General features: G+C 40.7%; 1 protein-coding gene across 1 annotated transcript in view; it reads right to left on the bottom strand.

Moving 5' to 3' along the window:
• The window catches only part of tpst1 (tyrosylprotein sulfotransferase 1), a gene marked incomplete at its 3' end in the record, with an annotated part of 837,181 nt that extends 830,052 nt beyond the window's left edge, over positions 1-7,129 (bottom strand). The window contains 1 exon segment of the mRNA XM_046074880.1: positions 6,917-7,129.
• Positions 7,130-25,074: the final 17,945 nt, after the last annotated feature.

Below are 25,074 nucleotides of genomic sequence, written 5' to 3'. Positions count from 1 at the left end.
CACACACACACACACACACACACAGCGCTGTAGTATAGCTAAAGTTCCAGAAAGAGAAATATGAAATTTTTTTTTATAAAATACAGTTACCGGCATCCAACCTACTGCCGTTATGTAGCTGCATCCACATTTTTTTCTATACATGACTTATTTTTTCCTCAATGTGTAACTACTTGCAACTTAGGAGACATATTATTTATTTTATTTTTTATTATACCGTTTTTCCAGTCCTATATTGTAGTTCTGTGATTCCTGTATGGCAGCTTTGCATGATTCAAAGTTCAAAAAAATGCCTCTGTCTGAAACAAGCTGTAGATGCTCCTGTCTCTTTAAGACCCCCCTCAAAGCCCACTGTCTCCTGCTGAAGCATGTTACCAGGTTGTTATCGCAGAGCGGTACAGACAGACTGAGCATTGCTGTGCCGTTGCTGTGGGAGCAAATGACCATATATGGAACACCTGTCCTGTCCATGTGTCGTAGAACGGAGCCGTTGGTAGAAAAAGCAGTTCAAAACAGAGCGTTCAGAACAGGAGGAAATCTGAGGTCTTTGCTCACAGGCATTTCTTTTAAATACTTTAACTAGGGCTGGGCAATAAAACAATACTGATAATTATCGCAATATAATGTTCCTCACTATCAATATAATAAATGTTCAATATATCGTCAATAAATATTTGGTTTAATTCATTTGAATCTTGGACAAATTAGCCATTAATTTTTCTTTAAAAATATTTATTTTGTTGAGGAAAAGGGACTGAAAAAAAGATTTACTAATCATATTTTTTGAGTGATCCACTGTTTGGCGTTAGTGTTTGTCACATTCTGAACATAAAGAAAAGTTAAACCACATAATTAACCATCTGGTTTCTTCACTTCTCACTCAGGAGTAAAACTCAGCCTTTAAACTTGAAAGAAATAACGATTTGACATATATCGTGATAATTATCGATATTGAATGATATTAAATGTTTTTATCTTGATAACATTTTTGGCAATATCGCCCAGCCCTAACTTTAACCTCATTATTTTAAAGCTTTGGCCATGTTTAACATGAACATCCGACATTGTAACATTATAGATAAGTCATAAAATATGGAAAAGCACAATAGGTTTTCTTTACAACATAGCATTTATAATTACAATTAATTATTGACTTTTCTCATCTTTTAAGAGAATAGTAATGCATCTAATAATACATTTTTCCCCCCTCCCCTAATCTTTGGACTAGCTGTATTACAATATACCAGGGTATTTAGAAACCCTGATAGTGTGACTTTCAATACAGACGGTCCTCTATCTATTAAACTGATACCAGTGTTTCCCACATATAGACTTTATTTGGATAGGCCGCCTTTGTATATTAACGGTCGACCCGATTTAGCATTTTGCAGAGAAACACAAGGAGAGGTGTAATCTGGTATTACGTTACAAGACACGGTGGATAATTTCCAAGCATGGACGAGGTAAAGCAACAGTGAACACAGCAGTGCAGATGGCATTCAGTACCACGTTGGTTTCGATCATTTCAATAGGCTACGTCAGTAACAAGCCTCCACGGCAGCTGCTGAGAAAACACAATTGCAAATGGAAAAATCCAATTTTCTGTGTCTTTTCGGCGACTTTGTAAAACGTACTGCTGATGGAGAAAGTCAGCAGAGCAGACACACACAGGGAGAGAGAGAGGAAGAGGCAGAGCAAGCTGCTGTTTTTGCACGGTGTGTGCATGCGAGTGTGTGTGGGTGTGTGTAAAGTGAGCGAGGGGGGGTGAAAAGATAACTGAAGGGAAACGGGAGAAGATTCCAGTAGTGAGTAAACACTAAAATAAGGTGGAGAATGAAGCAGAATTAAAATGTCCTGCACTATACATTCACTGCTCACCTTTTCCTCTGCCGCGCTGCATTCATCTCTCTCGCCCTCTCCTGGCTGACTCCTTAACCATATGGGTCAGGAGTCAGTCAGGATCAGTCAGCCGATTTTGATATTTGCGAATTAGGGCTGCAACTAACGACTATTTCAATAGTCAATTAATCTATCGATTATTGAAACGAATAATCGACTATTCGGACTATGAACTGCAAAATTACACAATGCGTCTTATTTAGCTATCAGCTTTTAAATTAAACTTGAGGTTGTTTTAGGCATGTGCTAATTAACAGTCACGGTAATAAAAAAAATACTGCTTTCAAAAATGCATCTTTTAATGAACGTTTCTGCTGCAGCAACAGAAAGTTCCTCTGAAATAAAGTCCTGATCTCAGCAGCTGATCTGCTGTTTAGTGACTGAGCAGTTTACACGCCAGTACTGCAACACCCCGGGACAAACTGACACCATATACACAGAAAGGAATTATGTCATGCATTACATTTACCAAATTTACAGGGGGTTCAATTATTATTATAATAATTATTAATTAAGGATTTTATAGTAGACAGCTATTCACAACGTATATATTTTCCCCTAACTCAACAACTCACAAAACTCCGATTTTTTAAAGGAGTTTGGGGCGGATTAGCCGCCGCCTCACGCATAGACAGGAGAACCATTTTCTCTTCTTTAGAAAGTATGAAATTGTCCGGTGATTTCTAATCTTGCGCACTCGGCAGCAACACGTTCTCCAGCTGGGAATGTCGCCATAAGCGATGCATCGTTTATGATTGTAAAGTCAGGGCACATCTGGAATGTGAACGCAGCCGTTGTGTATCATAAATGTGATAGTCTCAGCGCTCATAGCGTTAAGTAACAGGGCTTTAATGGGAAGCTAGCTCGCTAACTAGCTTACCGAGACGAGTCTTCATCATCCACAGAGCAACAACGTTACGCGCCTCCTCTTCAGATGCTCCGGTGTTTCCAGCTTTGCAGACGCTGCAGTTCGCAACCTTTTTGGCTGAGTGAAGAGTGAAGTGCTGCCACACTTCACATCACTTTAGTCCGTTTTGCTGACGGTGTTGTTACGGCCCAATGACGTCATGAATGAATTGATTATTAAATTCGCTGGCAACGAATTTAATAATCGATTTTAGTCGACTGTGTCGATTAGTTGGTGCACCCCATTGCAAATTTAAAAAATCTGAGATTCTGATATATTACCCGATATTCTTTTTCAGAAACACGTAACATAAATAAAGATTATCCATGACATTTGTTATGAATAGTAATGAGACCTCACCAAGATAACATGACATAACTGCAGTTTACAACTACACTTTTTTTATTGTTATAGATAGTACTTTAAACAAAAGTACAGCTGATTACGTCCACTGATTGCTGTGCTTTGTGTTGCCAACGGAGGAGCTGCAGAGTGCCCTCTGGTGGACAACCTATGCAACGCATAACATGACATGAGTGAAGGATCCGTCTTTATTGTCATTTTCAACAGTTAAAAACACCTAATCAAGTCACTTAATGTTGGGAGTTACTTTAATTTGTCTCACGTTTATAGATCAATAATGGCAGATTCCAGTGAATGTGAAGGCCTACAGACTGAAGCCTTTCTGCTTGGTACCTTTGCAACCTTACAAGGTTGCAACCATCCAGCTTCATGTCACGTCACCCCATGTCTTACTAGAGTACACAAGCAGTTCACACAGGAAGCAGTCACACTTCAAACCACAGCAGTCCTGCCTGCGTGCATCTCAATATGCATGGAAGGGGGGGAGGGGGGAAAGGAGAGGGGAGACTGAGTGGGCAGCCTTTGTAGTATGACTACAATTTGTAAGGCAGTGAGACACAATCTGGGCTATCAGGGCTGTCAGTGTGGGAGTGTTGCTCTGGAGACTGTTTTTATTCCGATCATACTAATGGTTTGCATGCTTGTAGTATATTTATAGTATTTACTGCAAACCCTTTCACTTTCAATAATTTTTAAAATCACGCTGATCTGTGTATTCAAGTTGTCCGGGGAGGCAGTGTTTTTTCTCATTTTACTATGCTGCTGTGACATGAACCTTGCTTTAGATAGGTCATCCACCACAGCGAACATCGTTTGTGTTGTTGTCAAAGAAGTAGTGGTTGTGTAGTAATGTAGGAGGGAGTGCAGACTGTTTTGCAAGATTGGCATACCAGTTCAATTTTACAAACTAGTGAAATTAACACAAACCAGTGGCTGCATGAAAGACAGGAAAAATATTTAAAATATATAACGTTATGGTATGACTTACTTATGAGCAGCTTGATTTGTAAAACTTTAGCTTACAGTGGTATGATCCTTTAACACTGAGGAAAATCCGAGATGGTTTCATGAACAATGCTGAGCTTCTACTCTATTGTATTCCAATTACCTGAACTATCTAATTTTACTGAATTATATAATTAATCTTCTTCAGGAGCACATTGTCTATGTTTCGCCCTTGTTTGGTTATAAGAATTATGACCAAGACACATACTGAGCGGATGTCACACAGTAGTTCTTAGAGTGGATTCCGATGTCTTCAAATGTTGAGCTTTGTCCACCCAACAGTCCATCACCTCAAAATATTCCATTTACAATGTCATAAAACAAAAGGACAGCAGCACATCGAGCTGAAAGCCCAGCATGTTTGGAACTTGTGCTTGGAACATGGGACAGACGTTCAGCCGTGCCATCTTTCCTGCAATGTGTTGGTTTCACCAAGTTTCAATGTTTCATCACATAGGCAATACCTCCCCTATACAGTAAATTACCCTGCTTAACATTAGTGGTGAAACTACTAAGCCATTACAGCTGAGTGCATCAACAAGAAATGAAATGATTACAATACTTTTGATCTATTAACCTTTTACGTCAGCAACCCCTTGCTGGTAACAGGCTCCCCGACAGCTTGTTGCTTTTCTGTTCATTATCAGTTGTACACATTTGGTTATTTGGATCTGTAGTTATTCTACAGCTACAGTAAAACACACACAATAATAGCTCTATTCATTTCCTACTGAGATCCAGCAAGTCACCAGGAAAACCTGACCAGTGTGTGGGTGGTCATCAAACTTGATGCCTCAGAGCTCAACTGTTCCTCTCATGAACAGCCATGTTTCTTTTTCCCAGTCAATTTTAATGCTACTTCCCTGGTGTAGCTTTAACTCCCAAAAATGGCAAACGCTGCAAGAGGCAGAACCAGAGAACCAAAAAAATCCTGATGTGTCAGCTGTAAACTTTGAAGCCACAGACAACTGCACACGCACAACTGAAAGCTCTGACCGCACTCAGTCAGTCAAAAAACTGTGATCCATCAATCAAGTGTTTCACAGTGAGAACAAGCCGTGCAGCAGATCTACTGATATCTCCGGCCATCAGCACCACTATTCTGGGAGGTTTAATGAATGCAGGCCCCCACATCAGTAAGTCCTTGAGCAGCAAGCCCTCTTTGGGGGAACTTCATAAATATGGGCCCCGCTCTGCAGTTGAAACCCTGGCTGCGCTCAGCGGTCAGACAGCTGCCTGAGTGAATGTAATAATTGTGATGTAGCAGTTGGTGTTCTTTAAGTAAGCTGAGCTGGAGTCCAAAAGATGCAGCTCTGCAGCTGCGGAAGCCGACCCGCTGAAAGCAGCCAGCACTGAGGAATGGGCTGAACTCAACTGGACTTGAGTGTGTGCCCCCCCCCCCCAGACCACCTGCACACAGCAGATGTGCTCCTGGCTACCAAAACACTGGTAGTCTCTGCCTCCTGCTGGCTGACTGCTACAGGGTTTTTTTTGTTGGTTTTTTCTTTCTTTCTTTTTTTTTTTTTTTTTTTCTTTTTTAAAATAGGAGTCATTGTAAACCTGCAGGCTACAATTGTAACTTTTAGTTTTTAAATCCACTTAACAATTTCTCTGAGACATGAGCCACCACGGGTTTTCAGTTATTTTCTTGCCAGTCTGACATCTTTAATTAGCAGTGGAAGGGAATATTAACTTCCCTCACAAGCCTGGGACATGGCAGTGGTAAACACTTATGTCTGAAAATGATGGAAAAGTCAGTTTTTGCAGAGAGACCACATCTCTCTGGTCCACAACAGGATAGACTGCAAGCTTTGCTGAGCTCCTGCCAGGACATAGCCAAGAAAGCAGCAATGTTTTTCCCATGTGTGGAGCTGCAACATCACCAGTACATCCTCACGTTAATCTGCGGTGCGGGCTACTTCGCAGGAGCTTGACCAACGTGACTAACTGAGGCAGGGTCATTTTTTCCAACCTTTGCTGCACTCACAGGCCAAAACGCTTACATATGAAACCCCGACACATTCCATTAGCCATTAATGTTATACGTAACCTCAAACCAAATTATATTAAAAACAGCTATTAAATGACGTCTCGTTCATCCGCAAAGGAGCACAGTTCATACCACAAATGCATCTGGGTACAAATGTTCATCAAATGTTAACTTTACATTTGGTTTAAAGTGCTCTTTACCGCACCCACCGCGGTCTATTTTGGAGAGACGGGGGCAGAAGCACCGAGGGCATGGTTTAAGTTGAATTCAACTGAAATACGTAGTGCCTGGTGGCCCAGCCGTACGTCGAGAGGAAGAGTCACCTCTGAAGAATCGTCAAATGTCTTCGGCGATCTTCAAGGTGTGGAACGTTAACCGAACTACGTTTGTAGAAAATCAAGGCAGATATGTGATCAGCCTTAAGTCCAGGTCCCCTGAGGGGCGGCACGTAACGGCGCTGTCAACATTCACCCCAGCCTCGATGTAGTTATTTGACATGAGCTTCATTTAACGTTATGTGATTAACGTTGTATCAGCCGGGGTCATTTTTCCCAGTCTTACTAGCCAACATGCCACATTATGTAACCCGCAATAAAGAGCAAGAGTAGCTATGTTAAGGCTAAGAACGACGTATTAGGGTTACTCAAACCCCCCCTGGTAGAAATGTGCGTTTAATTGTCGCAGCTCCTGGGCTAAAGGAAAGACGAGGAGAGGGACATTACAACAACACCACAGCGCCAAAAAAAACCTACCTAATGCTGCGGATACGGCGCAGGAGAGACCGGTTTGTCGGTCAGAAAAGCTCCACAGAATCCAGTGCCAATGTCCGGACAGTCGTGCCGTCCTCTGGAGTCACTTTCCGAGCATTTTCTGTGTACATAGACCGTGTTAGTCGCACGGTGGACAGGCTTGTTGCGCTGGTGGACTGGCGGTGACACCAACCACACTGCTACAACTGAACTGCTCCACTGGCGATGAAAGACGAGCTGTGATTGGTCTATAATTCAGAGAGGGGTTGCGTGTCAGAGCTACTGATTGGTCTATACAGTGTAGGACGGAACTTCAGTGGATTTAAAAGCGCAGTACATTCATAATGGCTAATATTTCAGTTTTAGGAAGAAAGCAATGATCAATTCAAATTAACTGATCACTTCGGTAGATATTGATTTTAAATGAGTTTAAATACGTCAGTAATCTTAATGCAAAAGCATGCACTCAAAGTACAGCCCTTTGACACCAAACTGTCTTTTAGAAAAGTGGCCAGGATGTTTGCTTGCTTTAATCAGTACACTGTATCCACTCTAGGAAGTAAGAGGCAAATGTGGCAATGTATGCTTCCTTATGTGAATGTACATGGCCTCCAAATAATTTTGATGATTAATCTTTAGAATTTCTAGCTCAATTTTTGTGTTGGCTCTCACAATAACAAGAAGTACAGAGAGCTCTCAACCACTCCAACCAGGGTGGTGAGAAACTTGGGTGCCATGATTGATGACCAGCTGTCCTTTTCCATGTTGCTGCGGTCTCTCGGTCGTGCCGTTTTGCTCTTTACAAATAAGAAAAATGAGGCCCTACCTTATTCAGTACGCCAGCCTGGTACAGGCTGACAAGGCTAACATGGTTATCTCTCGCCTGGACTATTGCAATGCCCTCCAGCTTGTCCAGTGAAACCCCTACAAATGGTTCAGAACACAGCAGCATGTCTGGTTTTTGATCAGCCCAAAAGGACTCATGTCACTCCTTTACTCACTGACCTCCACTGGCTCCCCGTGGCCTCTTGTTCCTCCTCAAAGTCATTAATGCTTGCATACAGAGTGAGTCTGCACCCATCTACCTAACCTCCATAATACAAGATTACATCCCTTCTCTCCCAGGACCTCAAGTGGGAGATGAAGATCATCTCCCACCCGGCAGAGAATGTACTTCCTGCCACTGCCAAAGATATAGGCAGGCTGCAGCGTATCATTAGCTCTGCGGAGAAGGTGATTGGTTGCAATTTACAAGGTACAAGTACAAGTTACAAGGTTGTTTATTAGTCATTATACAGCACAAGGCTGCATATCGGAACAAAATGTGTAGTTCGTTTGTGCTATACACCCAACATATAACGAAGTGTAGGCCTACTCATCCAGAATTTTTACATTGATTTAGCTGACGCTTTTATCCAAAGCGACTTACAACTGCTACACATGTCAGAGGTCACACACCTCTGGAATAATTCTCTCTCTCCTCTGGAGCAACTAGGAATTAAGAGTCTTGCTCAGGGACAGAATGGTGGATGGGTTACAGTGGGGGATTGACCACTCACACCTAAGGACAATTTAGAGTCACCAATTAACCTAGTCCGCATGTCTTTGAATGGTGGGAGGAAACTGGAGCACCTGGAGAAAAACCACACTGACAGAAGGAGAACATGCAAACTCCACACAGAAAGGCCAGGGAAAGAACCCATGACCTTCTTGCTGTGAGGTGAAAGGGTTAACCACTGCACCACCGCCCAAATATGGCAACATATAAAATAAAATAAAACAATGAAGTCTTCTTTATTGTTTATATTAAGTCAATCTTCCATCACTTCAGGATCTGTAGCCAGGACTCTGAAGCAAGGAGGAACAATTGCACCTGACCCCTCCCGCCCTTCATACAAACTATTTCAGACTTTCCCCTCCGGCAGAAGGCTGCGGTCCATCAGGACCTAAATCTCTCGCCACTAAAACAGCTTCTTCCCATCTGTAGCTAGCCTCATTAACAAGGCCGAGTCCCCAACTGACACTCCCCCCGTTTAAAAATGCAAATGTTTCTGCACGTGTAAATATTTTTTCATTTCATCTCATACACAAACCTGGCACATTGCACATATTTGTTGTTATTTGTTGTTAATCTTTGTTGTTCTATATTTTAAATATTGTCAATTTATATAATTATGGACACAATATCCTCTTCCGCTGCGATACGTCTGCACAATACAAACCTTAAGTAATGCACATGTAAATATCTGCCATGTTGTTCTTTCTCTCAACATAGTATTATTTTTCTCTATTGTTTTATTATTCTCATATAACCTACATCTCTTTATTCCATATTTATATATTTCTACATTTATTTATGTCAACTTTGTCTAAGTGTATCACCTTATCACCAAAGTAAAGTCTCGTACGTGTAAAATACCACTTGGCAATAAAGTTCTTTCTGATTCTGATTCTGATTCTGCCACTGCGCTCCACCAAAGAATGCTGCCTAGCTCTGCCATCCCTTCACACAAAGAAATCTCAGTCCCAGCTATTCTCATCTGTACCACCACAATGGTGGAACAATTGCCATCAGAGCAGGGGCGTCCCTCTCTAACTTCAAGAAAAACTGAAAACTCATCTCTTCCGCGAACACATTCTCTACACCTCTAACCCCTAACCTTTTACATGCCCTTCCTGTGCTCTTCTTCTTCTATTCCCTTATAATTCTCTTGTATTGATTGCACTATCCGCTAACTCTTACTTCTTTCCTTAGGTATTTACCCCATTGATGTCATACGTACTATTAGCTCTTACACTTTGTTGCTGCTCTTACTTGTATGTATTGTCACTTGTTGACCTTGCTTTATTGATGCTCTGTTGATGCTTGAATGTTGTTCCTCAAATGTAAGTTGCTTTGGATAAAAGCGTCTGACAAATGAATAAATGTAAATGTCATGTAATGAGCCTCCCCCTTGCTACCCATAACATTTGGCCAACTCATTGAACTGGATGGCTCTAGCTATGTGATGAAAATAGAATAATTTGAATTGTGCAGTTTAGCCTTAGGTGTCGTTCCCCCACCTAAATACTGTAGCCACAAAACTCTTGTGAGCTCGATGTGCTTCTGTAGTTCAATGAAGTTATGCATATGTGTCAATGCTATAAGCTGGTGTGATTATAATGAAAAAAGAACAGAACTTCAAAAAAGTATGTAGATGGATAGTAGCTGTACGTGAGACATGAACTGTAGCACATGATAGATCATATAAAATGTAAGCTTAGGTTTTTCAAAATGATTGCACTATATAAATTAATAAAGCAGTTCCAATCATGAATATATAAACTTTCTATGGGGCCCTGGGGCAAAAATGACCTGATGGGCCCCCCCCAAAAAAAGAGCCTTAAAAAAAGTATATATATATACTCTCACACCCTCAGTGTGTGAATGGGTGAATGTCACGTAGTGTAAAAGCGCTTTTAGTGGACGGAAGACTAGAAAGGCACTAAAGAAGTACAGACCATTTACCATATTGTTGTGACCTGTTGCTGCCTGTAAGAACCGATCTGAATGAAATGTAGTCTATACACCTGAAATATTGAATTATAACATACTGTCATATACATCAACATGCCAAAGTAACGTGACAGCTGTAAAGCCAATAGTTTTACAGTTAATTGTATAATTTGAAAGACTATACTAGCAACAAGTCATAGCTAAGACTGTGCACAGGATGATGCTGTAGTCTACTTGTTAAACCCCCCTGTAATGGTCCTATTTGACATGGCACTGATGAAGCCCTTATCATGTCAGTTGATATGAGGTTTAGTGGTGCATATTACACCACTTTCAGGACCCCTGGGGGCTTGGGGGAAGTTCATTTCCTTGTTTGAAAAAAAACACCATATAGAACAATAATGGTGATTATAATACACTATAACTGGTAATATAAGAGAAAACAGTGAACAATAAAGTTAATCATTATATAAGTAATATAGCTGCTAGTCTTGTGGTGTTTCTGTCTCCTCCCCAAGAGTGGAGGAAGTTTATAATCATCATCATCATCAGGGATCACCATCTTTTTCTCTCCTAAGAATCTTATCTTGCAATAAAAAGCAGACCAGCAGCAGCCATTAATTTGGCCCCTTTACAAACTACTGCATCAGCATAGCTCTGCCACTTCCAATACACACCAGAAAGGCCAGCAGAGACAAGATCAGATCAAACACTCCACACAGTGTCCTGGAATCTGTCTGGATAAATACCCATACTGAAATGTAAGCAGTAAAAGTCTTTCATACTTCATATTATGAAGCAGGTTAAAACAGCTCTCTGTTTAGGAACTGTGCTGTTCATTTCATGAGTTGATATCTCTTTTAATCCATATTGGTAGGTGAAGCAGCTGCTGTGCCGCACAGAGGAGGCAGAAGCCACTCAGCAAGCAAACATATTATCTTTGCCTGAAGGTCACAGCAAGACTGACGCAGTAGGACTAAAAGCACATCAGGCATCAGAGGGTACAGAGGGCAGATCAAGCCTCTTACCCAGATAAAGATTGCTTTTCTGTTTCAGAAATATTTCTCATGGCAGTGGAAGCTTTGAAGGCTGCGACAGAGAAGAGATGGCCAGTGATCAATGATGCCATTATTTTGTATGCTCTGGTTTCAGTCACAGTGAACGGTCAGCAGAGACCAGCTCTCAGCATCTCCAGCAGAGTTCAAAAGTGCATGTTAACTGATATGAGCAGTCACCAGGAAAACTGAGAAGAATTAGAGGTTGAATAATATGAAGGCTGACACAAAAGTGCAGAAATTAAGCATATTTAAGGTAGACTGTTTTTGTTTGTCAGAAATGACAAGCACTTAGTGTTTTCCTCTTACACTTCCTCTTCTCACAGTAGCACTTTGATCAGTATTCAAGGATACATTTCCACCCTCAAATTGTTGTATTTTTGCATATAAATTAATTCAAAACATTATTTAAGAGGAGAAATGGTACAACCAGATGAAAAAGAAACTTGCAGCTGTGGTCAAGCAGGAATCTCCATTGCATTGGATGACTGTATATCTGATATTTCTTTAAATATTTAAACACATATCGATCGATCCAGGCCAAATATATGGGCCGCCAATGGACAGTTGACACCTTTAGGCCACTAAATAAGATGCTCAGTGTCATACAGTGTTGATTGCAATAACATGGAGTGGTTTGATCGGTTGATATAGTTTGGTCAACACATACTTCCCACAAGACTCATTTACAGCAGAGTAGTAAAAATGCACAGTGTGGAAATGGAGGTGACTGCAGTCCTTTGAGATGTGGGTAGTACAACAGACCACAACACCATAGCTGATTTCTTATCCTGAGTCTGAAAGTCCCCTTATTCAAGATGGTATAACCCATCGTCCATCAAAATGCTATAGAGGTAGAAATGGTCAAAAATAACTACTGATACAATGCACTCCCTGGAGACTTTTACTCAAGGGTCTGCTGAAGTGTGAGAACGGATGGCAGTCATGAGAAAATGGGAGGACAATATGTGGTGTCCAACAATGCCCATCTCCTCTGGGAGGAGGTGCAAAGGTCAAGGTGTTGAGGTAAGAAATCTGTTATAGAACTAGTTTAAATGATTAATTTAAATGAATAGCACTAGCTACATCGTTAGCAGATTGCCCTAAACTAAACATAAGTGCGCTGTACAATGGAGAAAATAGAAAGCTAAGTTATCGGTATAAAATGTAAATTTATAAAAGACATCAATGATCATTGTGTGCAATAAAAGGAAAACTTAGCCTAGACTCCAGCCACCACCACCCAAAGGAAAAAGTGTAGTAGTTTGATGTTTTACCAGCAGTTGAGTGATAAGATTTGCATCCATTTCATCTCTGAACATTAAATACAGAGAAAATGTATGAGATATGTTTAGCCTAGCAATGGAAGCAGGAGGTAGTAGGCTAGCTACTACCCTAAATAGGAATTTATGTAGAACCTCCCATCAACACAAAAATGTCTTGAGCCCCTTTTCCACTGCATGGTACCAGCTCGCCAAGCCTCAACTCTACTTTCCTTTCTTCATTTTCCACTGGGGAAAAGTTGTACCTGTACCTGCTACCTGGTACTTTTTTTAGTATCACCTCTGTTGAGGTTCCAAGCGAGCTGAGGCGGTACTAAAATGTGATGTGAAAACACCAGCACTACGACTTGTTGGTCAGAGAGAATCGTCACTGTCGTCATATCATTGCGTGCGCCAGACAGAGGTCAGCAAAAGAACGTTTTATATTTTACAATTTGCATGTTATTCCATCACTAAATCCACTTCTGACAAGTTTTAAGGCAATAAATCAACTGTATAGATTTCAAATATTGACAGTTTTGAAATCGATGGTGGAAGCTAACGGGCCACCAGCGGGGGAAGCTTACAAGCAGCAGGCGGGGGAACTGAATTTTCAGTTAGTATCAAATACATCCCATAGTTACTTCATACTAGCTAATTTTTGCTGTACACAAACCTGTAATCCAAGTGGGAGGCCAGGACTTTTTTGCTTGCTAAGCCAGCCGCTCTACCTGCTCCCATTCTACGTGCCAAGCTAAACATATCTCAGGTATTTCAACACTCTGAACAGATCTTATCACATTACTGTGCAGTCAAGTCACTCATTATGGACACTCAGCTGACTACAACTCATCTGACCTTTCTCTCACATATTTGTTATTTTGACGGTTGACAGTTCAAGTACAGCTTCAGGGTATATATGAGCTTGCCATTTTACACTCTTTGGATAGATGATGAGCTTGTCATATCAGACAAGTATCAGTTTCTTGGCAGAGATATTGCAACAAAGAACATGCAAAACTTCTCCAAACATAAAAGAAATGTGTCTTTTTTTCTCTGTAACTGTGGGAGTAAATGAAGTTTACTGCAGAAAGAGTGAACTATTCTATTCCCACACGCTTTATTATCTTCATCAAACATAAAAACATTAAGTCAAACTGATTGGAACCTGTTACTCATAGCGCAATTCCTCAATAATGAAACCATATACTGTCTAAACCCCCCATGTCTCCCTGGAATTTTAAATGATGTCCTGGTTTTCCACAACACTGTTAGTTATAGCTTTTTTGTCACAACCTGGCTGTAAGTGACAAGAGAGGGAAACCACACATTATGCAAATAGTGCCCAGGTATTGTACCTATGAGGCCATGATCTATGTGAGACAGTCCCAATGACTTCTAATGTTTTCCTCTTGTTAAAGGGTAAAACGTTTTCTTCTGCCCACTTGATGGGGCTGGTCTTATCACTAGAGCTTGACGTGACTTGACTCAATTACGTCTTCCTGTCATTTATGCAAACAGTAATCATTTAAGTTTAATCTTATGCCAGTTTACTTACACTGAGTTCACAAAGCGTTGTTTGTAACATGAACAATATGAAGCATTGTTTTTTTTTTTGGCTTTATATGACACATAAGAGCTACAGAAATTACATTTAAGAAATTAAATGTGACCAAAGCCTAAGGCCAATGAACATGCGTGTCTTAAGCTGATGATACATGGAGAACTTTTAGAGCAATGTTGTTGGCCAGTGTTGCCGCCAAGGGTAATGGTATCATCAGCTTTAGTGAGATGTTGGTCCACCATGAGCCTCCAGAACAGCTTCAGTGCTCCTTGTCATAGTAGAGTCTCTGTGCGTGAAACTCTAATGGAAAAAGATGATCATTTAGTGTTTTGAAAACGATGGCAGGGAACTGTCTAAGGGCATGTGCAGACCTACTCTAGCCCTGTGTGAAAATATGCAGCCCTCTCATTTATTTTTTTTTTTTTATTGAGACCTCTGTTGAAGCAGCGGGCTGCCAATTTAGAGGAATCTGGCCAGAATGTATCCTATGCCTCACATTTTGCAGCAATGCAGTATAATGTCATTTGCATTGGCCAATCAAATATGTCCAGGCATAGTCCTGGTAGATTACTTTGTATTTCGCTTTAACTGGAAATCATTGTGATGAAGAATATGATGATCAGCTTTCTCTGTAAGGAAGCATCTGCATTTGAGACGTTTCTCCACTCATGTTTATTAAATTTTAAATGCATACCAGGGGTCTTAAGTGGCCCAGGACTATGTTACACCCTGTCTAATTCATTCAAACTGTTTGAACATTGTTTTCTAAAGTTTTTATCTCAAACATTTAAAGGGTCACTAGAGACAAAAGCTATGTAACAGTGTTACATTTTGTATTCACGGTACGCTGGATGCAATTGAAAGCAGGTAATGCCGTGTTTTCCTGTTTAGCCCCATGATGGCCCAGTATTGGATGATGAAATATTTGTTCTTATGCCATTTATGAATCAGATCACTGGAGTAATAACAAGCTCAGACGACATGAGCTCTGAATGGGACAACATCAAGACACCATCCAAGTTGCAATCCCAAGAGAAGTTTGAACTGATGAAGGAACCGTATACCTACCTCAACTGCCTCGACCTTGCTGCTGTACTATAAACGCGCAAGTAGTATTACTGACTTGGGAAACCGGAAATTCTCACAGTGATGCACAAAAACACTGGAGATGCCACATCTGTCCATCCACGCTCAACCACAAATTGAGTGCACACAGTGTGCTCAGCCATGTTGTAATTACCAGCAAACAAGTGACTGTGATTTCTGATTAATGTTTCAGCTAATTTGGTTTTGGCTGGTGCAAGTCTTTGTTTGCTTCCTGCTTCCGTATCCCCATGATGGTTTAGCTTCTCCTTGAGTTGTGAAGGTTCCTGAGTTACAGATATATTTTGCTGGCTCTGTTAGGATCTCACCCTTTTCTTCTGATTTGATTCATTTGACATGAATCAGAAAGGCCATGTACACGCTGAGCTGTTTGACCAAAGTTGCATGTCTAAAGTTGTGCTTCTTTCCTTCAGAGCCCCTGAGGCTTTTCTGTCCCAATTAGCAGCAGTGCATCTGTGCTGATTAGTCAACAGCGTTTCAACCCCTGCCAGCAAAGGAAGCCAAAAAATGAAAGGAGAAGGAGCTCTTGGCCTAGATATCCAACTATTCAAAGTCTAACAAGGTGAAGTGGCATGCACACAATACAAAGACAAAAGCAGTCTATGTAGCCAAGCGCTTTGCCTTCTAAGGAACAATGGAGGAAGACAAAGAGATCTGCACTACTTCCACTCTCATTCAGCTGGGAGACAAAACGCCTGAATACCAGGTGGGATTTGCTTCGGGTCATTACAAGCTGGTATGACTTCCAGTATAAAAGACAACCAATACATTTTACCCATGTTGAAGTTTTTTTCAAGTGCCCATAAAACTGATTTACTGATATTTAAAGCAATATTTCAGTTTAGTTTGGGGAAATTTGCTTATTAGCTTTATTTCTGAGAGTGAGGCCCCATACACACTACTCCGTTCTAGTTTACAAAAGGAGAATTAAAACGAATACGATCTCTGTCCACACCAGCGTTTTAGCTGCGTTTTGGAGTTGATCTCCGTCTACATTAAAAGGACTGAAAATGCACATCCATTCGCCGTTCAGGCACACTGGGCATGCACGTGCCAGTGTAAACATGAAGCAGATGGTCTGTTCTGTAGTTACAGAAGATTTGGCATAAGAATAAATAAATACAGACGAAGAAGGTTTTTTTTTTTGCATGCACCAATAATGAGCTGGGAAGTCACAAAGTAAACGGCGACATGCACAGTACAAGTGTAGGCAGATAAGTGTTATTTGCACGGTACAGAATATTAATAAAAATACCATGTCAAAAACCCGGTCAGTAGCATCGTGTTTCTGCTTTGCATGACTTAAAAGACCCAATCAGAGAGCCGAGCGTGAGCGGCTACATCATCGTTTCTAAAGTCCTCCATTTTGGCCCATCTTCACTAAAATGCCCTCTGGTGTTTTGAAATGCAAAACGGGGTCTGCGGCGTTTCCAAACTTCTCCGTTTTAGGTCTTTGTTTTTGCCGTTGTAGTCTGGACGGGAGGTGCAAACATGGCAAAAGGTCTCCTTTTAAATTCGAAAACGCAGTAGTGTGGATTGAGCCTGAGATGAAAAGATATCAGTGTCATGATTAGCCTAGCTTGGCATGAAGACAGAGTATACAGCTAGCTTGGCTCTGTCTGCTGTTAAAAAATATGCCTAACAACACATTTAAAGCTGTCTTATTTACATAATGTTTTTTTAATTATTTAAGAACTTACATGAACAGCAATGATTAGGGATGAAACGTGATGATACGTGCTATTTCTAATTGATATCCGTCCACCTACCACTCTTGTGCAGCATCTCTGAAAAGAGTGCAGTTTGCCAGAGAGCCTCTGGTCAATGAGCACAGGGTTTGGTTTTGGTCTCTGTACAGGGACGATAGCACCAAGCCTGACAACCTCACTGTCATGGCAAGACTTCAGGATAGGTCTTTTTCACAGAAGACATTTTGACAGGAGTAAATAACAAAATGAATGATGGCTGAATTCCACTTAGCTGCTTCAGTTTCAGACCTGGTATTGTGTATCATGTATCATGGCTTACTAGGACACTTTCAAAAATCAAAATGTCTGGTGTGAAAAAAAGTCCTATGTCACTGTTGATTGCCAAAAAAAAGTTCTAGCACAAAACTCTAAAACTTTGAATTCATGTTTTTACATTTCTCTTTCTGTTGTTCAGTGTTCAAATTGTCAGCTTTACAGTTAGGTGTATTTTTAACTTTGGACAGAGCATGCTGTTTCCCCATGTCTTCAGTCTTTATGCTAAACTAGACTGAACACACCAAGGCCCAAATTACATAATGAATAATTTATAGACATTTTGGGAAATATGCTTATTGCTTTTTTGCAAGAGAGAGAGAGAGTAAGATTAAAGCTGGGGTGGGCAATTTATTTCAGCAGCATTTTTGTTAGGCTATGTTTGTTGAAGTTGTCTTTACATCCCGCCAGCAATCAATAAATCAAATGCTCTGACACAAAAAAGAAACATCCAGTATTTGTGGCTGTCGCATGACTGTAATAAGTGTTACCTGCCCACCTGCCTCCTGCACGCACTCAGCCTGTGCACATGAACATGTATTTTGGGAGGTCCTGAAGGATTATTTCAAAATCTAGTTGTCTCTTGCTAGTTTCTCCAACGTTTCCGAACCCAGCTTTAATACTACTCTGTATGCTAAATATGAAGCCAGAGCCAGCAGGGGATTAACTCACTTTAGAATATAGACTGAAAGCACAGGGACAAAGCAAACCTAGCTCTGTCCAAATTAAAAAAACAGCCACTGTGCTGATTAACATGTTATATCCTGTTAGTTTAAACCATCAAACTAAATTTAAAAAGCTTATCTCTTGGCTGGCTTGATCTTTTAAAACACTCAAAAATATCTCAAAAAAGATATCTCAAAGATATCAAACAACTGATATGCAGTAAGCAGTACTCAACTGACTTTACAGAATAAATGCAGATCTCCATTGGGGCTAAGACTATAACCCGTAATGCAATAATCTCTGTGCCACCATTTTTGTACACACACACACACACACACACACACACACACACACACATACTGTGAATTAGCAGGCTGTCTTGGCGGGTTACATGCGAGGCTTGTGATTCTGGTCAGGTTTTATCCCACAGTAAGCTGATGGTCAGGGGTCTGTCTGTTGTTTGGGCAGATGGTGAAGGGGGGTGAGGGGGTGGGGTGCAGCCGGAGACCACATTAAAAGACATGGATGAGTGATGAACAATGAGTCAATATTATCTGTAAGTCAGCAGTATCCTAGTCATTAAATCCATACATAAATTTAGAAAAATTTGAATTGACATCATATTTAAATAAAAATAATTTTGTTTTAAAAACTATTTTTCTTCTCCAAAAAGCAAGTTTACATCATGAAGTATGAACATTAATGTGCCATTGGTGACATTTTGATTAATCTAATTATAATGTTTATATTCTCCTGATTGAAATGCAAAACAATTTAACCTTTACATTTAATTCATAAAGACTTTGCTGTTTAAAAATTAACAACAGTGGCTGATTTAAATTAAAACTAATGTACAAAATGTACCAAGCTGCAGTCTTTTTCTATAGTATTTGTCCAGTGCTTACAGTACTGCATGTGTCACAAGACCGGACAAAATAAAAATTAACCCTGGGTCAGCATAGGGAACACTGTCAAGTTATCTATTCAGTTACTATGAAACAGTCCATTATGTTCATATTGGAATATTTTGCAGCAGTTTACATCCAATATTCTCAGTCAGTTCAAGAAGCACTGTGCCCTGTGAGTGAAAAGTGAGGTTTGAGATGTCGTGGTGGTGGATGGGCGCGCTGTGCGTCTGACTTTCAGGCCAGAAATGGGAGTTTGCACGCCGTCTCAGACCAACAATTATTGCTGTCTTATTTTAACCATAACTGTGGTCTGACTATGTTAAGTTTTAGTTTCCTAACTTTAACTGTCAGCTAACATCTACTGTGACATCACAAACTAAAGTGAAAAATGAAATAATAATCTACCTCCAGTACAAAAAGAATAGAATATACTGCATGTGAGACAAAGTGTGAAATAGAGACTGTAAGCACAAAGCAGGGGAACACTGTAATTTAAAATATTAGTTTACCATTCAAAGATCACAAAACAATCACAGAATACCAGTAATCATACACCAAAAAACATGATGGCCAAGTTACTGATTTTAGTTTTTTTCTGAAGGCTGTCTATTTTGCCCCCAAACTGTGTCTTTTTGCAATTCATTAATAATTTGTGCCATAAGTATTTGCCATAGTGTACTGCAAAATCATGTGATGGTTCCAAAAATTCAAATGAATTAATTACCTTTTTCACAGAAGACATTTTGTCATGTCACAAGTGTAGTATGACAAAAAGAATGATGGATGAATTTCATTTAGGTGCTTCGGTTTCAGTGTCCTGGTATTGTGCATGCTTTTACTACTACTATTAAGTTATATTGACCACTTAGTTGATCTGTCACGCTGCTACCATTCAAGTGATCTCAAAAGGGTGCGATAACCAGTGTCTCACAAATGATGTGTGTCATCACTAGAAAGTTAAATAGAGACCATTCATTTTCAGGAATGGACACCCTCACATAATCACTGTGCATGGACCCCGGTCAATTTCAATCACTTTACAGAGTTCAGGTAAGGCCACACACAGAGCTGTTGATGTGTTATTTGATCCTGTACTAAACATCATGTCTTGCTAATGAATGCCTGAGAAAACACGGTCACAGTCTGTTTCTTTCTTGCATTGCTTGTTAAGTTGATGTTGTTAGCCTCCTCTCACCAGTACTGGCCGCCTAGAAAGCAACCTAATGCTTCTTCTCATTAGCCTGTCATGGTAGTGGTACTCCTCTCGCTGGCAATGACTGCGATAAGAGCGCAATTTCCTCTAATGTGTCTGTCACACATTAACCCTACATCATGAAGAAGCTCTTCAGACTCCATCTTGGGCATCAAGCCTCTGTGCACTCCCAGAAAGCTTTTAAACTTCTGAAGCTGCTGGCAGTACAACAAACATTACAAACATTAGGGTTTGCCCAACCCTTTGCAGATCCTTGTGCTACTTTAGCCAGTTTACAGCAGTTCTTTGGGGACTGTGGTAGGATATAAAAGCTGTATGGCTTTCAACCTCTACCAAATCTAAAACAACACTGTTTATTTCAAGAACAGTAAAGACTTTTTGCTCAGTACAATGGATCAGCAACTGGAAGACTGATGATAAGTTATTAAGTGGCTCTGTGCATGAAACCGTCCTAAATGTTCATATTGGCTTATTCTTTTCAGCAATTTACATCCAACAGTTTTGGCAAGTTCAAGAAGCACGGTGTCCTTCATGTAGCGGAGTGAAAAGTGAGGTTTTAGATGTTAGGGTGGTGGATGGGCGTGTGTCTAACTTTCAGGCCAAAAACCAGAGTTTGCACTCCGTCTCAGACCAACAATTATTGTCTTCTTTTAACTATGGTCTGACCATCTAATCCAAGTTTTAGTTGTCTAAACTTAAAAGAGTATTCCACCGATTTGGCACTGTCCTGCTATAATTGACAAAATTCTGTACAATGGTTTTTGAAGCTGTTATATTGTTTCTGAGGTGTTCTGCTGGCTTTCGAGCAATATCCTGGGTTTGTCAATTGTATAGAAAAAAGTCTTATTTTGTCATGTTTGAGCTTGTTGTTTTTCTGTAATATTAAGGGGAATGTTAATATTCTTGAAACAGAAAATTACCGTAGCTCTTCTCTAAGTATTCCAAAGATTCAAAAGTAAATTGGGAAGGATGGGTTTTGGGAAAATGTCTGAAGGAATACACTGGTGTGCAATCATAGTACTCATCTTCTTCTAATGGAGGGATTCGTTTGACCTAAAGTTACCCTTGGATTCTCCAGAAAGCAGGAAATTAATGTGATTGATGGAGATTTTTGATTTATTTTCTAAGGAACACTGAAATGGCTGGCCAGTGCAAGCAAGTGATGTCATACTGTAATGATGCACATGTTCATATTGTGTGCAATGGCCATCTCTGCTGAGCAAATATTTCCTGCTTCTGTCAGGTCACATATATAAATAGTACAAATACGTAAACCTTATGGCAGAGGAGGGTGAAATGACATCAGCAAGATCAAACTGTGGCTCTGTTGGAGCAGTATGCGAACTGCAGCAGGTTTCTATTCTATTGTTACCAGTCCCAGGTTTGAGTGATACAGTTACATTAGGAAAGTGACATTTAAAAGGGTTTTTCAATTTTTCATGGAAGATGTTTGAAAAAGTCAATACAAAGCTAAGTTTGGATGCAGATTGAGAATAGTGCATTGGTGATATGAATGATTGGTCATGTTTTGTACAGAAAGCATTGGTATAACAGGAACATTATGGAACTGTTCACAATATCAGGAAGTTCTCTCATATCCTTAAACTGTGAGTATACCAACTACCAACAAAGTAATCTGTCCTAGCCAGCATACACACGGGCCAATCATTGATCGGCTGCTGCTTGAAAGTAATGCTTTCATGTCATATTTATGTTCCCTTCTTTGGCATGTCATTTATGACGTGCCTGTATGATTGCCTACGTGTTATTTTAAAATGTTATAGTAATGGCTAATGGCTGATGGGAGTGATGAGGCATGTTGGTGAATCGAGCCAGTTCTTCACCCCATTAAACATCACTCATCCTTTCCATGTCTTGGGCCTTCCACAGAGAGGTGAATTAATGGCCATAATGGCCAGGATGGAGTCTGCTGCACCAGAATTTATGTCCTGCATGTTGGCCCAGGCAGCAGACTCTTACAGCATTTTTACATTATGCAAAATGGGTGGCAGCAACTTCCCTAGAATCCTTTTGCTGCAAATAAGGTAGCAATGGGCGAGCTGGACCTAATGCATTTATAGTTTATTGGCCCTGACACTTTATTGTATTTCCTTCCCACTTTGCTAATGCCCCAGGGAGATCAGGCCCCGTCTGGTGCCTCATTGGCGAAACTTGAGCTCAATCAAGACGATAGACTCCTCGAATATGGACCTCCTGATTGTGCCGTGTCAGAGATTCTGCCTCCAAGTCGACTTTCTGAGTGGGGAGAAAGTCGAATATGTCGTCCAGACATGCTCATCAAATTTGACAGGGCCACCACTAATCACGTCTTCGGTTGACGCTGCAGTAACTGATAGCCAGGCCGATGGAAGTTAGAGCTGAGGAAATGGTGATTTTACTGCTGCTGGGACATTTAGACTTAATCACTGTTCTGTGTATAAATGCTTGCAGACAACCAACTGGATGTAACTAGAGTGTAGATGTTAGGATTTTACAGAGTCACATACTGACCTTACACTCCAGGATATCCAAAGTACCCAAAGTCAGATATCTTTACATATTCTTAAGTCGCCCTGTGATCTCTGCACGTTCTTGTCATGAGGACTGAGTCAGAGCTGTCTTTTAATGTGTTCTTCGTGTCGTGACATCCTGACAAAATTAGATTTGTATTATATTGTCATCAACAAGTCTTCAGTCCTGCCAATAGGTGCTCTCTCTTTGGCAGACATGACATGTTAAATCTTGGGCTTGTAGCATATTCTGTGAGAATGCATTCAAGGTTGTGGGTTGAATTCAAGACCCCAAAAACAGCATTGGGTTTGTAGGTGCTCTAGGTGTAGTGGCCACAATCGATATTATAGGTCATATGACACACACTGGCACAACAAACAAAATGACCTCAAAATCTGAATTTAAGCTGTTAACGGTCCGGAGAGACGTGATGTGTCGTGATGCTGGAGAAATCCAACACAATGAAAAATACCATGATATAGTGCGAACAAAGACACAGCAAGTAATGTACAAGTGCTTGAAGTGGGCCGGTACACACCGGTCCACAGTACAATCACTTGTACATTTTGCTCTTTAGCGTACCGGGACTTTTTTTGCGTACCGGCACTTCTCCAAAGCTGCCGGTACTCTCCGCTGCCCTCTTCAGGTTCTCTGGGCACTGTGTGTGAGTATGTCACCTTTTCCCATACTCGCCTGCCTGCTAATCTGTTGCCGGAGAGAGAGGAGGGAGAAGCTCGGGTGCCTTTCATGCAGCCGTGTGCACAAAGTTGCTCGTCAGTGTCACTTTTCATGACTGAAGCTTTCGTTCTTATGAACTTATTCACTAATTACATCCATTCACTTCCACTTTGCAGTTTTTTCACATAAAAGGAGCAGGGAAAGCTGGAAGACTTTTATTGTGAAACACCTCATTAGTAAATATTGTTTCACTGATGGTATCTTAACAGCAATAAAAAGACTCCAATGTATAAAGAAACTGGAAATAAAACAGTATTTCTGAGCAACAAAGTGGTGGTTGTGGCGTGACTCTGTTGTTGTAATCGAGTTAGTGTTTTGTGAATTTATAAAAGCATGTAAACTGGAGGATGTTATGAGTTTGGACTGACAGTGGAACAGGGGGAAATGAGAATGAGTCATGTAAGCCTGTTCAAATAAAGACCTGTTTCCATCTGCCAGTGAGGTACGTAGAGACCACTACTGAGAACCTTTGGTATGTCACTACTGATAGTATGCTGCCAAATGTTGTCATTCTCAAAGAACCTTACCCTCAACCTCCATTACAAACCCCAAAGCCACAATTCCCCACAATCCAGCAGGATGTGCTCCGACACAGCCCATTCAACTATGACAAACCCCATACAGGACTCATTCGAGCGTACTGACTCATCTGGTTTTCTAACTTGCAAACACACTTGAATTGACTTTGGTTGAAGCTGAAACAAAAACAAAATACTGCCAGTAGCTGGTGAAGAGTGACTCAGATATTTGCTGGTGACCCAGTCCCTGCCAAATGTGAATATTTTTGTTGCTCTGCAGCAAAGCATATAAGGGTGGTGCACAAGAGGGGGCATGTTGAAATATTTCTCAACACTGGTGTACAAACTAGTGCTAACGCAGGAGTGTACCTCACATGTGTTTTGGTGCTGACATGCTGTAGACTGAGGTTTCTTTACCAATGCAGATGTTTCTAGAGCACCCATCTGCATCCATAGGTCGCTAAGATGTCTGTACTTAACCACGTACTGCTGGAGTGTCAGGAGATAGGAATGGAAGAATGTGATAAGCGGTGTTGGGAGACATTCTAGCTCTCCACTCATCTGAACCTTGACTGAACTCCTATTGAGAAAGAGAGAGAGCGAGGGATTATAAACGATGCAGAAGCTTTGTTAACTGTCATAACTATTCCACGACAGGAACCAAGTGAGGCGAAAAGACAGACAGAGAGCTGGCAAAATATGACCACAGCATGAGTAAGAGAAGTGAGAGTGCAGCACAGGCCACTGGACTCAGAAATCAACCGGCTACGCATTCACAATCGTCCAGAGTTCAGTAAACAAAGAAATAAAGTGTGTAATGTTGCTGTGTGAGTCACAGCCTGTGGGTGTGCAGTGATAGTAGATGACATACAGCTTGAGATACAAAAATAACTCCTGTACTGCCACGTATTTTCAGACATGCAGGAAATATTCAAAGTAGTTTTTTACTACTTTGCCCTGCTCAACAACCCCGGGCCACAGAACTACCACTAAGGCCATTTGGCTAATAAGTGGGAAGAACATCTTTCCAATCAAGCAAATGTGCCCCAAATATTACATCTTTTTAAAAGATGTAATATTTTCTGAATGGAACCATAAAAACACA

The sequence above is a fragment of the Micropterus dolomieu genome, linkage group LG17 (genome assembly GCF_021292245.1).
Source record: "Micropterus dolomieu isolate WLL.071019.BEF.003 ecotype Adirondacks linkage group LG17, ASM2129224v1, whole genome shotgun sequence".
Lineage (NCBI taxonomy): Eukaryota > Metazoa > Chordata > Actinopteri > Centrarchiformes > Centrarchidae > Micropterus > Micropterus dolomieu.
Note: the sequence above shows the minus strand (reverse complement) of the source record. Positions and strands in the feature narration are given on the sequence as shown.